We start from the raw sequence: 6,000 nt of genomic DNA, 5'->3' as shown, positions 1-6,000 counted from the left end.
AGCTATGCAGTGTCATTGAACTCATTTGGCTAGGGTGAAAGGTTAGAGACAAATGTGGTCTCTTTCTCAAGTGGTTCCATCGATACATAACAAGGTTCTCTCATGAAAAGAGTTGAGCTTAAGAAAAGGCTAAAGGTTGAAACCAACTGATGCATACAAGAGCAGCGCCCTGTCTACCCAAAGAATATTCCAAACCGAAGTTGGACCTATCTCTACCCTTCATCAGAAACGTCATCTCAAACCCATTCTTTCATTCTTTAGATTTGGTCTTAGGAAGAGTTCACTTCTTATCACTCTAGCGGATTGGGAAAACTCTAATATCACTATGGTTCATTCTCTTTTCTTCTGAAGACTCTAGACATCTTAAGCATTTTTACTTTCTTTTCTTTGTCTAATTTTTTTTTTTTTTCATGCCCAGAACCAATTATTCTTTTTACTTTGCTCACCCAAAATCCTTTACTAGACTTGTAAACTTTGAAAACACATCCCCTTCCTTAAGACTTTCTACCCTTTACTTTTCTGCACACATCCATACCCAATACCCAATATCAAGTTCTCACCTAGTCCTACTAGTCCGGATAACGCGAACTAGAACTACACAGGATCCTACTTTTGTCGGTTAGAACCTAACACTTTCTAGCAAGCTCAACTCGGAAAAAGACCTGACACTCAAGAATACAATTGGCTTGAAAGATGGTTGGTTAAGGGTGCGGGAAACTGTTCCAAAAATGGGAATCAGCTACTTGGATTGACAAGGGTGGTAAAAAAAATGTGAAAGACAATCCAAGTATGTATATGGTATCCATGAGTTCAGCTTCAATGCATAACAAGATAATTGCAAGTCAGGTTTAGGTTCAGATAGATAGGGAATGACGTCAATTCAAAACATGCTTCAATCTTACATTTTCAAGTTCAATCAACAAGCATCAAAGAACTAATAACAAGGGCCTTGATCCTATCCTATTGAATCCAACATGCTAACAAGGTTCAATCATCATCAACCCCTATGCTAAATGCAACAACCCTACATGCACAACACTAGACTCAATCCTAAAATGCGAATGCAAACTACATGAACACTCTGTTTTTGTGGAAATTTTCGAATTTTTTTGTTTTTTTTTTTTTTTTTCTATGCAAATAAATAGATGCTATCTCAAACATGATATGATGCAAAAAATTGAAATAAGAATCACAGAAAACATCATCAGATACATCATCTCAAACCCTCCCCCAAACTTAAATTACACAGCCTCTGTGTAAGAAAAATTTGCAGGAGGATTTAAGAATCACAACAGAAACAATGCATAAATGAAATGGTATATACAAAGGAAGGTAGGAGTACCTCAGTAGTAGAAAAAGGAGTCTGAGCTCGCCCAAGGAGTTGGTGCGTGGTACTGGCTCTGTCCTTCTCCGTGTTCGGGATCCGCAGGAGTGGTCTCACCGGGTTGGTCGACTTGTTGCTCAACCTCTTGCTCAGCATGAGCTGCAGAACGACGCGCTGATCGACGACTTGAAGAAGCTCCTGAACCACCAGAACCTTGTCCCCTTCTCTCCCTAGATTCATGTGACGAATGGCGTGAAGGTACGGGTGTAGGCTGACGCTGCTGTGGCACATATGAAGATTGACGCGCTGGAGAGGGGTTCGGAGAAGGTGTTCGCGCTAGGTTCGCGGAAGGGCGTCCTGACATTGGTCTGTTATCCTCGGGGACAAACCTGGGGACGGCGGTTGTAGAAGTCGAGCAGCTAAACAAACGCACGAGGTTCTTGACAGTCTTGGAAAGGCTGCTAAGCACCTTGTCTCTGGCTTTCTCCCATTGTTGAAGCTTGTTGAGGCGGTCGTGAGCTGCTTTGACCCCTCTGCTCATTCTCGGTTCGGTGTACTTTTCAAAGTAGAATTGCTCAAGGCGGTACTCAACTGCGTCTTCTTCCATCGGATCTTCTCCTGGTTCCGCGACGTCGACATGTTGTTCTTCCACATCAGAGTGGTATAATGCATCCGCAGGGGGAATGAACTCGACATGCTCACCCCTCAAGATTGTAGTCAGGTCGACGCAAGGGAGGAGTAATCTCAAGGGTCCGACCGCAGGATGCACAAACTTGTATAGCAATCGTCCATTCCTCAGACCCTAGTCCAAAGTGCGTAGTTGCCGCAAGTTGTTTATGTCTATCCAGCGTGGTGGGTACGGCTCGGATTGTAGAGCAACGCCTGCAGCCTCAAGAAACCAAGTCACTATACCTCCCATACACATTACTCCTAGAGTGCGGTTGCTGGTGAGTCTCGAGACCCAAGTCTTGTATGACATGATATAGTTGAGAAGGTAGAGTGAGACGGAGGTGTTGGACATATCGCCTTGCAGTGCAGTACAATCCATGGAAGTGAACGAGAGTCCTTTAAGTGCCAGATCGATCATCTCAAGCTCGCCATAAGTAACATATCCCTTAATCTCCTTGGCATAAAAGGCATTTGCGACCGCTTTTTGGAAGTAACGCAACAACGGACTTCTCATTTTTGTCGCCTTTTTTTTTGATGTAGTAAATGTTGGCGTGCTTCCGATCGTTGCCCAGAGAGCAGATATCTCATTCCTGTCAAACTGCGGCATGGTGCCTGTTCCGCTGGGAAAACCGAATATCTCCTCGATGGCTCGAAATGTAAGATTGCAGAACTGGCCATGAACGCGGAAGGTAATGTAGCCCAATCCTCCATCAGACATCATGCCTGGCTCATCCGCGTACCAGTGCATCTCCAAGGTAGAAAGGAACTGAATTGTCTCCTCTCTGTATCCACTCTTTGGGGTGTTCATAATTCTCTCCAGATGACATCACCGAAACAAGTACTGAACATCCTCCCCAATCCCTAGTAGCTCCATCGTCTCAGGATGTGGATATCTTGTTCCACTGAACTCGCACTGTTGGAACAGCTCGTAGAACTCTTTGGGAGTCAGCTTCATCTCATATTGTCGTCGTCGTACAGATTTCCTTGGCTCTTGTGCTGGACGCGACGCAGGTTCTTCTTGTTCGTAGTCACTGCCTTCGTCTCTGGAGAGGGAAACTCGGGCCGGTCTCTTCCCGCGACTCTTGCTCTTGGAGAGCGGTTTGTCTGGTCTGCTCGAACTCGCTGGTTGGTCTGAACCCCCAACAACCTCGTCAACCATGTTTCTCATTTTCATGAAACGCTTCGCCATAGATTCTGGGGATGAACGTTCTCCAGCAACACAACCATATGCTTCTCTCATCTCGTGTATAAGCTCAGTACTTTTTCTGTTCCTCTGAAACATGTAAACTCAAAGCTAAACGTTAATACGTTAGTGAGCAAATAATAAGAGCAATTAACAACTTTGATATTTAGAATGCTAAGAGAGGAGTGTATCAAACCGCAAAGACAAGTATGGTTCACGTCGGTGAATCAAACGAGCTGGATCGAATGGACGGTGCTTTGATGGCGTGACTCGATCATAATTTTGACAGCGAACGGGTCGAGTGGAGAGCGTGACGGGAGAGCGAGAAAACCGATCGAGTGAAGTGGTGATGGCGCGACTCGAGGGAGAATTTGACGGCGGGTCGAGTCGGCGTGGGTCGAGCTGTGATGGCGCGACTCAATCGAGATTGTGACGGCGAACGGATCGAGTGGAGGTGAGTCTTGGTCAGGGTCGAGTCGACGTCAGCGAAGCTGGAGTTTGTGAGAACAGTGTGAACAATGGCTAGATGGTACGGAGTGAGATGGATCGAGTGGAGCAATGCGTGAAGTCGAGTGAAGAGCGTGCGGCTCGAACAAGGTGAGTCCAGAGAGGGTCGAGTGGAGAGCGTGACGGAGCTTCAATGGCGTGACTCGATCAGTGACTCGAGGTGGAGGGATCGAGTGGAGAAGTGGCTCGGACGCAACAAGGACGACGACTCGAGTGTACTTCGATGGTGGCTCGAGCGGGAAATAGAGGGAGCTCGAAATGTTGGCTCGAGTGATGCAGCTTCACCGCTTGAGTCGTCGGTTGGGGCGGCGAGGGTTGGCGGTGGTTGAAACGCAATGCTTTTGCTTTTCGTGAGGATGTCTTGAAAATTAAACAAAGAGAGAGGGTGAGGTGTGAGAGAATTGTGTTTGGTTGGTGGGAGTAAAGAGTGAGGAGAGTTTTGATTAAATAATGGGGATGGTGAAGATGTCGTGCAAGTGGGAGAAGGAAGAGAGAGTGCAAGTGGAGAGGAAAAGAGAGTGGTGGTGGGATGATGTGAGAGGATGAGACATAAAGGTTGTTTGTCTAGTGGGGGGGAACAAAGGGTGAGAAGAGGTGAAATGATGGGCACGTGGGTGAGAGGAGAAGATTGATAAAACCAATAATTAAGACTCCTTCTCCATATTGTCTTCTGTTCCCTCATTAAACCAACAGTCTCTCCTTGAACTGCTTCTCCCTTATATATTTTTTTATCCCCAATCTCTTCTGTAGAACTTATTATACTCGACTTCACTCTAAATTCACTCTTTTAACCGCATTTTTTATTGTTGCTTAGACTCCCTTCCGTAGATTCCTGAACTCAAGAAAACCAAAAACAAAAATTTAAAACACAAGAGTCCTAAAAAAAAAAATATTTACAGTGATAGCTTTGGGACTTCCTCCCAAGTGAGCTTGTTTAAAGTCACTAGCTTGACTTTTCAGCTTTTTAGACTTTTGGGGGTTCATAGAGGGGCACAGAAAACCCCTCTGGTCGGACTTGGTCAGCTAAATATTTCTTGACTCTCTGACCATTTACAGTGAATTCACTGCCATCTTTGTTCAGGAGAGTGATGGCTCCGAATGGCAGAACTTCCTTGTCGTCAAAAGGTCCAGACCACCTAGACTTAAGCTTTCCAGAAAATAACTTAAGTTTGGAGTTGAATAGCAAAACCTGATCCCCAGTCTTAAGCTCCTTGACAACAATTTTCTTGTCATGAAAATTCTTTGTCCTTTCCTTGTAAATCTTGGAACTCTCATAAGCATCAAGTCTTATTTCTTCCAACTCATGGATGTCAAGAGTTCTCTTAGCCTGAGCTGTGTCAATATCCAAGTTCAGCAACTTGATAGCCCAGAGCGCCTTGTACTCAACCTCTACAGGGAGATGACATGCTTTACCAAAAACCAGCTGAAATGGTGTTCTGCCTATTGGCGTCTTGAATGTTGTTCTGTATGCCCAGAGAGTCTCGTCCAGCTTCACAGACCAATCTTTCTTCGAAACCCCGACAATTCTTGACAAGATACCTTTAATCTGCTTATTTGAGACTTCTACCTGTCCGCTGGTCTGAGGGTGGTACGCAGTAGACACCTTGTGCTTCACCCCGTGTTTTTGCAGCATACTCTCAAACACCTTGTTGACAAAATGAGTACCACCATCGCTGATCACTGCTCTGGGTATCCCGTACCTTGGAAAGATTATGCTTTTGAACAGCTTCAGAACTACCTTGTGATCATTGGTAGGACTAGCAATGGCTTCAACCCACTTGGAAACATAATCAACTGCTACCAGAATGTAGACGTTACCATTAGATGGAGGGTTGAAAGGTCCCATGAAGTCTATACCCCAAACATCAAATATTTCTACTTCCAGGATCGGATTCTGGGGCATCTCGTTCCTCCTTGTGATGTTGCCCATCCTCTGGCAAGCATCACACTTGGTGATGAAACTGTGAGCGTCCTTGAACAAGGTTGGCCACCAGAGACCTGCTTGGAGAACCTTCTAAGCTGTCTTGAATGTGGCGAAGTGACCTCCATAGGTGGAGCCGTGACAGTGCTCAAGCACTCCCTGTACTTCCCCTTCTGCTATGCATCTTCTGAACAGACCGTCAGAACCTCTCTTGTAAAGATAGGGTTCATCCCAGAAGTAGTGGTTGACTTCTCTGAAAAACTTCTTCTTCCTGTAGGGATCCATGTCATCAGGAACTTCTCCACATACCTTGTAATTCACGAAATCAGCATACCATGGCGCAGTATCCGAGGTGATTGCCATACAGTTGATTTTTAGGTTCTCAACCCCGGCGTC

The sequence above is a fragment of the Camelina sativa genome, chromosome 9, assembly GCF_030686135.1.
Source record: "Camelina sativa cultivar CO46 ecotype springtype chromosome 9, ASM3068613v1".
Lineage (NCBI taxonomy): Eukaryota > Viridiplantae > Streptophyta > Magnoliopsida > Brassicales > Brassicaceae > Camelina > Camelina sativa.
Note: the sequence above shows the minus strand (reverse complement) of the source record.